Source organism: Pseudophryne corroboree, chromosome 3 (assembly GCF_028390025.1).
Source record: "Pseudophryne corroboree isolate aPseCor3 chromosome 3, aPseCor3.hap2, whole genome shotgun sequence".
Taxonomy (NCBI): domain Eukaryota; kingdom Metazoa; phylum Chordata; class Amphibia; order Anura; family Myobatrachidae; genus Pseudophryne; species Pseudophryne corroboree.
Genome location: NC_086446.1, coordinates 115,304,623 through 115,313,823, shown reverse-complemented (window position 1 = coordinate 115,313,823; position 9,201 = coordinate 115,304,623). Strand labels below are relative to the sequence as shown.

At 41.4% G+C, this 9,201-nt stretch overlaps 32 non-coding genes and 9 pseudogenes across 32 annotated transcripts; all 41 read left to right on the top strand.

The window, feature by feature from the left end:
* The first annotated feature begins 6 nt into the window (after positions 1 to 6).
* Positions 7 to 127, top strand: LOC134887216 (5S ribosomal RNA; annotated as a pseudogene).
* Positions 128 to 234: 107 nt separating this feature from the next.
* On the top strand, positions 235 to 353 carry LOC134893756 (5S ribosomal RNA; annotated as a pseudogene).
* Positions 354 to 460: 107 nt separating this feature from the next.
* On the top strand, positions 461 to 579 carry LOC135060313 (5S ribosomal RNA). The gene has a single exon (XR_010246704.1). It is a non-coding gene; the product is annotated as a 5S ribosomal RNA (ribosomal RNA).
* Positions 580 to 686: 107 nt separating this feature from the next.
* LOC134894216 (5S ribosomal RNA) lies at positions 687 to 805 on the top strand. Its single transcript, XR_010171763.1, has one exon. It is a non-coding gene; the product is annotated as a 5S ribosomal RNA (ribosomal RNA).
* A 107-nt stretch (positions 806 to 912) lies between these two features.
* On the top strand, positions 913 to 1,033 carry LOC134888711 (5S ribosomal RNA; annotated as a pseudogene).
* Positions 1,034 to 1,140: 107 nt separating this feature from the next.
* LOC135060498 (5S ribosomal RNA) lies at positions 1,141 to 1,259 on the top strand. The gene has a single exon (XR_010246891.1). It is a non-coding gene; the product is annotated as a 5S ribosomal RNA (ribosomal RNA).
* A 107-nt stretch (positions 1,260 to 1,366) lies between these two features.
* LOC135060844 (5S ribosomal RNA) lies at positions 1,367 to 1,485 on the top strand. Its single transcript, XR_010247238.1, has one exon. It is a non-coding gene; the product is annotated as a 5S ribosomal RNA (ribosomal RNA).
* Positions 1,486 to 1,592: 107 nt separating this feature from the next.
* On the top strand, positions 1,593 to 1,711 carry LOC135060678 (5S ribosomal RNA). The gene has a single exon (XR_010247072.1). It is a non-coding gene; the product is annotated as a 5S ribosomal RNA (ribosomal RNA).
* A 107-nt stretch (positions 1,712 to 1,818) lies between these two features.
* On the top strand, positions 1,819 to 1,937 carry LOC134885542 (5S ribosomal RNA). Its single transcript, XR_010169655.1, has one exon. It is a non-coding gene; the product is annotated as a 5S ribosomal RNA (ribosomal RNA).
* A 107-nt stretch (positions 1,938 to 2,044) lies between these two features.
* LOC135070532 (5S ribosomal RNA) lies at positions 2,045 to 2,165 on the top strand. Its single transcript, XR_010256694.1, has one exon. It is a non-coding gene; the product is annotated as a 5S ribosomal RNA (ribosomal RNA).
* Positions 2,166 to 2,272: 107 nt separating this feature from the next.
* LOC134884466 (5S ribosomal RNA) lies at positions 2,273 to 2,391 on the top strand. The gene has a single exon (XR_010168612.1). It is a non-coding gene; the product is annotated as a 5S ribosomal RNA (ribosomal RNA).
* Positions 2,392 to 2,498: 107 nt separating this feature from the next.
* Positions 2,499 to 2,617, top strand: LOC135061044 (5S ribosomal RNA). Its single transcript, XR_010247436.1, has one exon. It is a non-coding gene; the product is annotated as a 5S ribosomal RNA (ribosomal RNA).
* Positions 2,618 to 2,724: 107 nt separating this feature from the next.
* On the top strand, positions 2,725 to 2,843 carry LOC134894204 (5S ribosomal RNA). Its single transcript, XR_010171762.1, has one exon. It is a non-coding gene; the product is annotated as a 5S ribosomal RNA (ribosomal RNA).
* A 107-nt stretch (positions 2,844 to 2,950) lies between these two features.
* Positions 2,951 to 3,069, top strand: LOC134887952 (5S ribosomal RNA; annotated as a pseudogene).
* A 107-nt stretch (positions 3,070 to 3,176) lies between these two features.
* Positions 3,177 to 3,295, top strand: LOC134887951 (5S ribosomal RNA; annotated as a pseudogene).
* A 106-nt stretch (positions 3,296 to 3,401) lies between these two features.
* LOC134900930 (5S ribosomal RNA) lies at positions 3,402 to 3,520 on the top strand. The gene has a single exon (XR_010174431.1). It is a non-coding gene; the product is annotated as a 5S ribosomal RNA (ribosomal RNA).
* A 106-nt stretch (positions 3,521 to 3,626) lies between these two features.
* LOC134886470 (5S ribosomal RNA) lies at positions 3,627 to 3,745 on the top strand. Its single transcript, XR_010170552.1, has one exon. It is a non-coding gene; the product is annotated as a 5S ribosomal RNA (ribosomal RNA).
* A 107-nt stretch (positions 3,746 to 3,852) lies between these two features.
* On the top strand, positions 3,853 to 3,971 carry LOC135067478 (5S ribosomal RNA). Its single transcript, XR_010253691.1, has one exon. It is a non-coding gene; the product is annotated as a 5S ribosomal RNA (ribosomal RNA).
* A 107-nt stretch (positions 3,972 to 4,078) lies between these two features.
* On the top strand, positions 4,079 to 4,197 carry LOC135059939 (5S ribosomal RNA). The gene has a single exon (XR_010246334.1). It is a non-coding gene; the product is annotated as a 5S ribosomal RNA (ribosomal RNA).
* Positions 4,198 to 4,304: 107 nt separating this feature from the next.
* Positions 4,305 to 4,423, top strand: LOC134902032 (5S ribosomal RNA). The gene has a single exon (XR_010175510.1). It is a non-coding gene; the product is annotated as a 5S ribosomal RNA (ribosomal RNA).
* Positions 4,424 to 4,530: 107 nt separating this feature from the next.
* LOC134894192 (5S ribosomal RNA) lies at positions 4,531 to 4,649 on the top strand. The gene has a single exon (XR_010171760.1). It is a non-coding gene; the product is annotated as a 5S ribosomal RNA (ribosomal RNA).
* A 107-nt stretch (positions 4,650 to 4,756) lies between these two features.
* On the top strand, positions 4,757 to 4,875 carry LOC134894181 (5S ribosomal RNA). Its single transcript, XR_010171759.1, has one exon. It is a non-coding gene; the product is annotated as a 5S ribosomal RNA (ribosomal RNA).
* Positions 4,876 to 4,982: 107 nt separating this feature from the next.
* On the top strand, positions 4,983 to 5,101 carry LOC134891336 (5S ribosomal RNA; annotated as a pseudogene).
* A 107-nt stretch (positions 5,102 to 5,208) lies between these two features.
* Positions 5,209 to 5,327, top strand: LOC134894168 (5S ribosomal RNA). Its single transcript, XR_010171757.1, has one exon. It is a non-coding gene; the product is annotated as a 5S ribosomal RNA (ribosomal RNA).
* Positions 5,328 to 5,434: 107 nt separating this feature from the next.
* Positions 5,435 to 5,553, top strand: LOC134888999 (5S ribosomal RNA; annotated as a pseudogene).
* A 107-nt stretch (positions 5,554 to 5,660) lies between these two features.
* On the top strand, positions 5,661 to 5,779 carry LOC135069787 (5S ribosomal RNA). The gene has a single exon (XR_010255969.1). It is a non-coding gene; the product is annotated as a 5S ribosomal RNA (ribosomal RNA).
* Positions 5,780 to 5,886: 107 nt separating this feature from the next.
* Positions 5,887 to 6,005, top strand: LOC134900741 (5S ribosomal RNA). The gene has a single exon (XR_010174246.1). It is a non-coding gene; the product is annotated as a 5S ribosomal RNA (ribosomal RNA).
* Positions 6,006 to 6,112: 107 nt separating this feature from the next.
* Positions 6,113 to 6,231, top strand: LOC134901743 (5S ribosomal RNA). Its single transcript, XR_010175225.1, has one exon. It is a non-coding gene; the product is annotated as a 5S ribosomal RNA (ribosomal RNA).
* A 107-nt stretch (positions 6,232 to 6,338) lies between these two features.
* Positions 6,339 to 6,457, top strand: LOC134897380 (5S ribosomal RNA; annotated as a pseudogene).
* Positions 6,458 to 6,563: 106 nt separating this feature from the next.
* On the top strand, positions 6,564 to 6,682 carry LOC134894156 (5S ribosomal RNA). The gene has a single exon (XR_010171755.1). It is a non-coding gene; the product is annotated as a 5S ribosomal RNA (ribosomal RNA).
* A 107-nt stretch (positions 6,683 to 6,789) lies between these two features.
* Positions 6,790 to 6,908, top strand: LOC135068055 (5S ribosomal RNA). The gene has a single exon (XR_010254263.1). It is a non-coding gene; the product is annotated as a 5S ribosomal RNA (ribosomal RNA).
* Positions 6,909 to 7,015: 107 nt separating this feature from the next.
* On the top strand, positions 7,016 to 7,133 carry LOC134888188 (5S ribosomal RNA; annotated as a pseudogene).
* Positions 7,134 to 7,240: 107 nt separating this feature from the next.
* LOC135065205 (5S ribosomal RNA) lies at positions 7,241 to 7,359 on the top strand. Its single transcript, XR_010251491.1, has one exon. It is a non-coding gene; the product is annotated as a 5S ribosomal RNA (ribosomal RNA).
* Positions 7,360 to 7,466: 107 nt separating this feature from the next.
* On the top strand, positions 7,467 to 7,585 carry LOC134894144 (5S ribosomal RNA). The gene has a single exon (XR_010171754.1). It is a non-coding gene; the product is annotated as a 5S ribosomal RNA (ribosomal RNA).
* A 107-nt stretch (positions 7,586 to 7,692) lies between these two features.
* LOC135063074 (5S ribosomal RNA) lies at positions 7,693 to 7,811 on the top strand. Its single transcript, XR_010249414.1, has one exon. It is a non-coding gene; the product is annotated as a 5S ribosomal RNA (ribosomal RNA).
* Positions 7,812 to 7,918: 107 nt separating this feature from the next.
* Positions 7,919 to 8,037, top strand: LOC135064474 (5S ribosomal RNA). The gene has a single exon (XR_010250783.1). It is a non-coding gene; the product is annotated as a 5S ribosomal RNA (ribosomal RNA).
* Positions 8,038 to 8,144: 107 nt separating this feature from the next.
* On the top strand, positions 8,145 to 8,263 carry LOC134900928 (5S ribosomal RNA). The gene has a single exon (XR_010174429.1). It is a non-coding gene; the product is annotated as a 5S ribosomal RNA (ribosomal RNA).
* Positions 8,264 to 8,369: 106 nt separating this feature from the next.
* Positions 8,370 to 8,488, top strand: LOC134885632 (5S ribosomal RNA). The gene has a single exon (XR_010169743.1). It is a non-coding gene; the product is annotated as a 5S ribosomal RNA (ribosomal RNA).
* A 107-nt stretch (positions 8,489 to 8,595) lies between these two features.
* Positions 8,596 to 8,714, top strand: LOC135067477 (5S ribosomal RNA). The gene has a single exon (XR_010253690.1). It is a non-coding gene; the product is annotated as a 5S ribosomal RNA (ribosomal RNA).
* A 107-nt stretch (positions 8,715 to 8,821) lies between these two features.
* LOC135059938 (5S ribosomal RNA) lies at positions 8,822 to 8,940 on the top strand. The gene has a single exon (XR_010246333.1). It is a non-coding gene; the product is annotated as a 5S ribosomal RNA (ribosomal RNA).
* Positions 8,941 to 9,047: 107 nt separating this feature from the next.
* Positions 9,048 to 9,166, top strand: LOC134894133 (5S ribosomal RNA). Its single transcript, XR_010171753.1, has one exon. It is a non-coding gene; the product is annotated as a 5S ribosomal RNA (ribosomal RNA).
* The last annotated feature ends 35 nt before the right edge of the window (positions 9,167 to 9,201 follow it).

Here is a 9,201-nt window from a genome sequence, read left to right as displayed (position 1 = left end):
AAGCTTATCTACAGCCACACCACACTGGATACGCCCAATCTCATATGATCTTGGAAGCTAAGCAGTGTTGGGCCTGGTTAGTACTTGGATGGGAGACCACCTGGGAATATAAAAGGTGCTGTAGATATTTTTATACTGCCAACACCGTTCTGTTGATGCATTCCATTTTCAAACGTATTCATTTATGAACCAGTAGTTAGAAGTAGAAAAGTACTAACAGAAACCATAAAGCTCTTCTACAGCCACGCCACACTGGATATGCCCAATCTCATCTCATCTTGGAAGCTAAGCAGTGTTGGGCCTGATTAGTACTTGGATGGGAGACCACCTGGGAATACAAGGTGCTGTAGATAATTTTATACTGCCAACACCGTTCTGTTGATGCATTCCATTTTAAAACGTATTCATTTATGAACCAGTAGTTAGAAGTAGAAAAGTTATAACAGAAACCACAAAGTTCATCTACAGCCACACCACACTGGATACGCCCAATCTCATCTGATCTTGGAAGCTAAACAGTGTTGGGCCTGGTTAGTACTTGGATGGGAGACCACCTGGGAATACAAGGTGCTGTAGATGTTTTTATACTGCCAACACAGTTCTGTTGATGCATTCCATTTTCAAACGTATTCATTTATGAACCAGTAGTTAGAAGTAGAAAAGTTCTAACAGAATCCACAAAGCTCATCTACAGCCACACCACACTGGATACGCCCAATCTCATCTGATCTTGGAAGCTAAGCAGTGTTGGGCCTGGTTAGTACTTGGATGGGAGACCACCTGGGAATACAAGGTGCTGTAGATATGTTTATACTGCCAACACCGTTCTGTTGATGCATTCCATTTTCAAACGTAATCATTTATGAACCAGTAGTTAGAAGTAGAAAAGTTCTAACAGAAACCACAAAGCTCATCTACAGCCACACCACACTGGATACGCCCAATCTCATCTGATCTTGGAAGCTAAGCAGTGTTGGGCCTGGTTAGTACTTGGACGGGAGACCACCTGGGAATATAAAAGGTGCTGTAGATATTTTTATACTGCCAACACCGTTCTGTTGATGCATTCCATTTTCAAACGTGTTCATTTATGAACAAGTAGTTAGAAGTAGAAAAGTTCTAACAGAAACCAGAAAATTCATCTACAGCCACACCACACTGGATACGCCTAATCTCATCTGATCTTGGAAGCTAAGCAGTGTTGGGCCTGGTTAGTACTTGGATGGGAGACCACCTGGGAATACAAGGTGCTGTAGATATTTTTATACTACCAACACCGTTCTGTTGATGCATTCCATTTTCAAACGTATTCATTTATGAACCAGTAGTTAGAAGTAGAAAAGTTCTAACAGAAAACATAAAGCTCATCTACAGCCAAGCCACACTGGATACGCCCAATCTCATCTGATCTTGGAAGCTAAGCAGAGTTGGGCCTGGTTAGTACTTGGATGGGAGACCACCTGGGAATACTAGGTGCTGTAGATATTTTTATACTACCAACACCGTTCTGTTGATGCATTCCATTTTCAAACGTATTCATTTATGAACCAGTAGTTAGAAGTAGAAAAGTTCTAACAGAAACCGCAAAGCTCATCTGCAGCCACACCACACTGGATACGCCCAATCTCATCTGATCTTGGAAGCTAAGCAGTGTTGGGCCTGGTTAGTACTTGGATGGGAGACCACCTGGGAATACAAGGTGCTGTAGATGTTTTTATACTGCCAACATCGTTCTGTTGATGCATTCCATTTTCAAATGTATTCATTTATGAACCAGTCGTTAGAAGTAGAAAAGTTCTAACAGAAACCAAAAAGTTCATCTACAGCCACACCATACTGGATACGTCCAATCTCATCTGATCTTGGAAGCTAAGCAGTGTTGGGCCTGGTTAGTACTTGGATGGGAGACCACCTGGGAATACAAGGTACTGTAGATATTTTTATACTGCCAACACCGTTCTGTTGATGCATTCCATTTTCAAACGTATTCATTTATGAACCAGTAGTTAGAAGTAGAAAAGTTCTAACAGAAACCACAAAGCTCATCTACAGCCACACCACACTGGATACGCCCAATCTCATCTGATCTTGGAAGCTAAGCAGTGTTGGGCCTGGTTAGTACTTGGATGGGAGACCACCTGGGAATATAAAAGGTGCTGTAGATATTTTTATACTGCCAACACCGTTCTGTTGATGCATTCCATTTTCAAATGTATTCATTTATGAACCAGTAGTTAGAAGTACAAAAGTTCTAACAGAAACCATAAAGCTCATCTACAGCCACACCACACTGGATATGCCCAATCTCATCTGATCTTGGAAGCTAAGCAGTGTTGGGCCTGGTTAGTACTTGGATGGGAGACCACCTGGTAATACAAGGTGCTGTAGATAATTTTATACTGCCAACACCGTTCTGTTGATGCATTCCATTTTAAAACGTATTCATTTATGAACCAGTAGTTAGAAGTAGAAAAGTTCTAACAGAAACCACAAAGTTCATCTACAGCCACACCACACTGGATACGCCCAATCTCATCTGGTCTTGGAAGCTAAGCAGTGTTGGGCCTGGTTAGTACTTGGATGGGAGACCACCTGGGAATACAAGGTGCTGTAGATAATTTTATACTGCCAACACCGTTCTGTTGATGCATTCCATTTTCAAACGTATTCTTTTATGAACCAGTAGTTAGAAGTAGAAAAGTTCTAACAGAAACCACAAAGTTCATCTACAGCCACACCACACTGGATACGCCCAATCTCATCTGATCTTGGAAGCTAAGCAGTGTTGGGCCTGGTTAGTACTTGGATGGGAGACCACCTGGGAATACAAGGTGCTGTAGATATTTTTATACTGCCAACACCGTTCTGTTGATGCAATCTATTTTCAAACGTATTCATTTATGAACCAGTAGTTAGAAGTAGAAAAGTTCTAACAGAAACCACAAAGCTCATCTACAGCCACAACACAGTGGATACGCCCAATCTCATCTGATCTTGGAAGCTAAGCAGTGTTGGGCCTGGTTAGTACTTGGATGGGAGACCACCTGGGAATACAAGGTGCTGTAGATATTTTTATACTGCCAACACCGTTCTGTTGATGCATTCTATTTTCAAACGTATTCATTTATGAACCAGTAGTTAGAAGTAGAAAAGTTCTAACAGAAACCACAAAGCTCATCTACAGCCACAACACAGTGGATACGCCCAATCTCATCTGATCTTGGAAGCTAAGCAGTGTTGGGCCTGGTTAGTACTTGGATGGGAGACCACCTGGGAATACAAGGTGCTGTAGATATTTTATACTGCCAACACCGTTCTGTTGATGCATTCAATTTTCAAATGTATTCATTTATGAACCAGTAGTTAGAAGTAGAAAAGTTCAAACAGAAACCATAAAGCTCATCTACAGCCACACCACACTGGATACGCCCAATCTCATCTGATCTTGGAAGCTAAGCAGTGTTGGGCCTGGTTAGTACTTGGATGGGAGACCGCCTGGGAATACAAGGTGCTGTAGATAATTTTATACTGCCAACACCGTTCTGTTGATGCATTCCATTTTAAAACGTTTTCATTTATGAACCAGTAGTTAGAAGTAGAAAAGTTCTAACAGAAACCAAAAGTTCATCTACAGCCACACCACACTTGATACGTCCAATCTCATCTGATCTTGGAAGCTAAGCAGTGTTGGGCCTGGTTAGTACTTGGATGGGAGACCACCTGGGAATACAAGTTGCTGTAGATATTTTTATACTGCCAACACCGTTCTGTTGATGCATTCCATTTTCAAACGAATTCATTTATGAACCAGTAGTTAGAAGTAGAAAAGTTCTAACAGAAACCACAAAGCTCATCTACAGCCACACCACACTGGATACGCCCAATCTCATCTGATCTTGGAAGCTAAGCAGTGTTGGGCCTGGTTAGTACTTGGATGGGAGACCACCTGGGAATACAACGTGCTGTAGATATTTTTATACTGCCAACACCGTTCTGTTGATGCATTCCATTTTAAAACGTATTCATTTATGAACCAGTAGTTAGAAGTAGAAAAGTTCTAACAGAAACCAGAAAGTTCATCTACAGCAACACCACACTGGATACGCCCAATCTCATCTGATCTTGGAAGCTAAGCAGTGTTGGGCCTGGTTAGTACTTGGATGGGAGACCACCTGGGAATACAAGGTGCTGTAGATATTTTTATACTGCCAACACCGTTCTGTTGATGCATTCAATTTTCAAATGTATTCATTTATGAACCAGTAGTTAGAAGTAGAAAAGTTCAAACAGAAACCACAAAGCTCATCTACAGCCACACCACACTGGATACGCCCAATCTCATCTGATCTTGGAAGCTAAACAGTGTTGGGCCTGGTTAGTACTTGGATGGGAGACCACCTGGGAATACAAGGTGCTGTAGATAATTTTATACTGCCAACACCGTTCTGTTGATGCATTCCATTTTAAAACGTATTCATTTATGAACCAGTAGTTAGAAGTAGAAAAGTTCTAACAGAAACCACAAAGTTCATCTACAGCCACACCACACTGGATACGCCCAATCTCATCTGATCTTGGAAGCTAAGCAGTGTTGGGCCTGGTTAGTACTTGGATGGGAGACCACCTGGGAATACAAGGTGCTGTAGATAATTTTATACTCCCAACACCGTTCTGTTGATGCATTCCATTTTCAAACGTATTCTTTTATGAACCAGTAGTTAGAAGTAGAAAAGTTCTAACAGAAACCACAAAGTTCATCTACAGCCACACCACACTGGATACGCCCAATCTCATCTGATCTTGGAAGCTAAGCAGTGTTGGGCCTGGTTAGTACTTGGATGGGAGACCACCTGGGAATACAAGGTGCTGTAGATATTTTTATACTGCCAACACCGTTCTGTTGATGCATTCTATTTTCAAACTTATTCATTTATGAACCAGTAGTTAGAAGTAGAAAAGTTCTAACAGAAACCAGAAAGTTCATCTTCAGCAACACCACACTGGATACGCCCAATCTCATCTTATCTTGGAAGCTAAGCAGTGTTGGGCCTGGTTAGTACTTGGATGGGAGACCACCTGGGAATACAAGGTGCTGTAGATATTTTTATACTGCCAACACCGTTCTGTTGATGCATTCCATTTTAAAATGTATTCATTTATGAACCAGTAGTTAGAAGTAGAAAAGTTCAAACAGAAACCCCAAAGCTCATCTACAGCCACACCACACTGGATACGCCCAATCTCATCTGATCTTGGAAGCTAAGCAGTGTTGGGCCTGGTTAGTACTTGGATGGGAGACCACCTGGGAATACAAGGTGCTGTAGATAATTTTATACTCCCAACACCGTTCTGTTGATGCATTCCATTTTCAAACGAATTCATTTATGAACCAGTAGTTAGAAGTAGAAAAGTTCTAACAGAAACCACAAAGCTCATCTACAGCCACACCACAATGGATACGCCCAATCTCATCTGACCTTGGAAGCTAAGCAGTGTTGGGCCTGGTTAGTACTTGGATGGGAGACCACCTGGGAATACAACGTGCTGTAGATATTTTTATACTGCCAACACCGTTCTGTTGATGCATTCCATTTTAAAACGTATTCATTTATGAACCAGTAGTTAGAAGTAGAAAAGTTCTAACAGAAACCAGAAAGTTCATCTACAGCAACACCACACTGGATACGCCCAATCTCATCTGATCTTGGAAGCTAAGCAGTGTTGGGCCTGGTTAGTACTTGGATGGGAGACCACCTGGGAATACAAAGTGCTGTAGATATTTTTATACTGCCAACACCGTTCTGTTGATGCATTCCATTTTAAAATGTATTCATTTATGAACCAGTAGTTAGAAGTAGAAAAGTTCAAACAGAAACCACAAAGCTCATCTACAGCCACACCACACTGGATACGCCCAATCTCATCTGATCTTGGAAGCTAAGCAGTGTTGGGCCTGGTTAGTACTTGGATGGGAGACCACCTGGGAATTCAAGGTGCTGTAGATATTTTTATACTGCCAACACCGTTCTGTTGATGCATTCAATTTTCAAACGTATTCTTTTATGAACCAGTAGTTAGAAGTAGAAAAGTTCTCACAGAAACCACAAAGTTCATCTACAGCCACACCACACTGCATACGCCCAATCTCATCTGATCTTGGAAGCTAAGCAGTGTTGGGCCTGGTTAGTACTTGGATGGGAGACCACCTGGGAATACAAGGTGCTGTAGATATTTTTATACTGCCAACACCGTTCTGTTGATGCATTCTATTTTCAAACGTATTCATTTATGAACCAGTAGTTAGAAGTAGAAAAGTTCTAACAGAAACCACAAAGCTCATCTACAGCCAAAACACAGTGGATACGCCCAATCTCATCTGATCTTGAAAGCTAAGCAGTGTTGGGCCTGGTTAGTATTTGGATAGGAGACCACCTGGGATTACAAGGTGCTGTAGATATTTTATACTGCCAACAATGTTCTGTTGATGCATTCAATTTTCAAATGTATTCATTTATGAACCAGAAGTTAGAAGTAGAAAAGTTCAAACAGAAACCATAAAGCTCATCTACAGCCACACCACACTGGATACGCCCAATCTCATCTGATCTTGGAAGCTAAGCAGTGTTGGGCCTGGTTAGTACTTGGATGGGAGACCACCTGGGAATACAAGGTGCTGTAGATAATTTTATACTGCCAACACCGTTCTGTTGATGCATTCCATTTTAAAACGTATTCATTTATGAACCAGTAGTTTGAAGTAAAAAAGTTCTAACAGAAACCAAAAAGTTCATCTACAGCCACACCACACTGGATACGTCTAATCTCATCTGATCTTGGAAGCTAAGCAGTGTTGGGCCTGGTTAGTACTTGGATGGGAGACCACCTGGGAATACAAGGTGCTGTAGATATTTTTATACTGCCAACACCGTTCTGTTGATGCATTCCATTTTAAAACGTATTCATTTATGAACCAGTAGTTTGAAGTAAAAAAGTTCTAACAGAAACCAAAAAGTTCATCTACAGCCACACCACACTGGATACGCCCAATCTCATCTGATCTTGGAAGCTAAGCAGTGTTGGGCCTGGTTAGTACTTGGATGGGAGACCACCTGGGAATACAAGGTGCTTAGATATTTTTATACTGCCAACACCGTTCTGTTGATGCATTCCATTTTCAAACGTTTTCATTTATGAACCAGTAGTTAGAAGTAGAAAATTTCTAACAGAAACCACAAAGCTCATCTACAGCCACACCACACTGGATACGCCCAATCTCATCTGATCTTGGAAGCTAAGCAGTGTTGGGCATGGTTAGTACTTGGATGGGAGACCACCTGGGAATACAAGGTGCTGTAGATATTTTTATACTGCAAACACCGTTCTGTTGATGCATTCCATTTTCAAACGTATTCATTTATGAACCAGTAGTTAGAAGTAGAAAAGTTCTAACAGAAACCACAAAGCTCATCTACAGCCACACCACACTGGATACGCCCAATCTCATCTGATCTTGGAAGCTAAGCAGTGTTGGGCCTGGTTAGTACTTGGATGGGAGACCACCTGGGAATACAAGGTGCTGTAGATATTTTTATACTACCAACACCGTTCTGTTGATGCATTCCATTTTCAAATGTATTCATTTATGAAACAGTAGTTAGAAGTAGAAAAGTTCTAACAGAAATCATAAAGCTCATCTACAGCCACACCACACTAGATACGCCCAATCTCATCTGATCTTGGAAGCTAAGCAGTGTTGGGCCTGGTTAGTACTTGGATGGGAGACCACCTGGGAATACAAGGTGCTGTAGATATTTTTATACTACCAACACCGTTCTGTTGATGCATTCCATTTTCAAATGTATTCATTTATGAACCAGTAGTTAGAAGTAGAAAAGTACTAACAGAAACCATAAAGCTCTTCTACAGCCACACCACACTGGATATGCCCAATCTCATCTGATCTTGGAAGCTAAGCAGTGTTGGGCCTGGTTAGTACTTGGATGGGAGACCACCTGGGAATACAAGGTGCTGTAGATATTTTTATACTGCCAACACCATTCTGTTGATGCATTCCATTTTAAAATGTATTCATTTATGAACCAGTAGTTAGAAGTAGAAAAGTTCTAACAGAAACCAGAAAGCTTATCTACAGCCACACCACACTGGATACGCCCAATCTCATCTGATCTTGGAAGCTAAGCAGTGTTGGGCCTGGTTAGTACTTGGATGGGAGACCGCCTGGGAATACAAGGTGCTGTAGATAATTTTATACTGCCAACACCGTTCTGTTGATGCATTCCATTTTAAAACGTTTTCATTTATGAACCAGTAGTTAGAAGTAGAAAAGTTCTAACAGAAACCAAAAGTTAATCTACAGCCACACCACACTGGATACGTCCAATCTCATCTGATCTTGGAAGCTGAGCAGTGTTGGGCCTGGTTAGTACTTGGATGGGAGACCACCTGGGAATACAAGGTGCTGTAGATATTTTTATACTGCCAACACCGTTCTGTTGATGCATTCCATTTTCAAACGAATTCATTTATGAACCAGTAGTTAGAAGTAGAAAAGTTCTAACAGAAACCACAAAGCTCATCTACAGCCACACCACACTGGATACGCCCAATCTCATCTGATCTTGGAAGCTAAGCAGTGTTGGGCCTGGTTAGTACTTGGATGGGAGACCACCTGGGAATACAACGTGCTGTAGATATTTTTATACTGCCAACACCGTTCTGTTGATGCATTCCATTTTAAAACGTATTCATTTATGAACCAGTAGTTAGAAGTAGAAAAGTTCTAACAGAAACCAGAAAGTTCATCTACAGCAACACCACACTGGATACGCCCAATCTCATCTGATCTTGGAAGCTAAGCAGTGTTGGGCCTGGTTAGTACTTGGATGGGAGACCACCTGGGAATACAAGGTGCTGTAGATATTTTTATACTGCCAACACCGTTCTGTTAATGCATTCCATTTTAAAACGTATTCATTTATGAACCAGTAGTTAGAAGTAGAAAAGTTCAAACAGAAACCACAAAGCTCATCTACAGCCACACCACACTGGATACGCCCAATCTCATCTGATCTTGGAAGCTAAGCAGTGTTGGGCCTGGTTAGTACTTGGATGGGAGACCACCTGGGAATACAAGGTGCTGTAGATATTTTTATACTGCCAACACCGTTCTGTTGATGCATT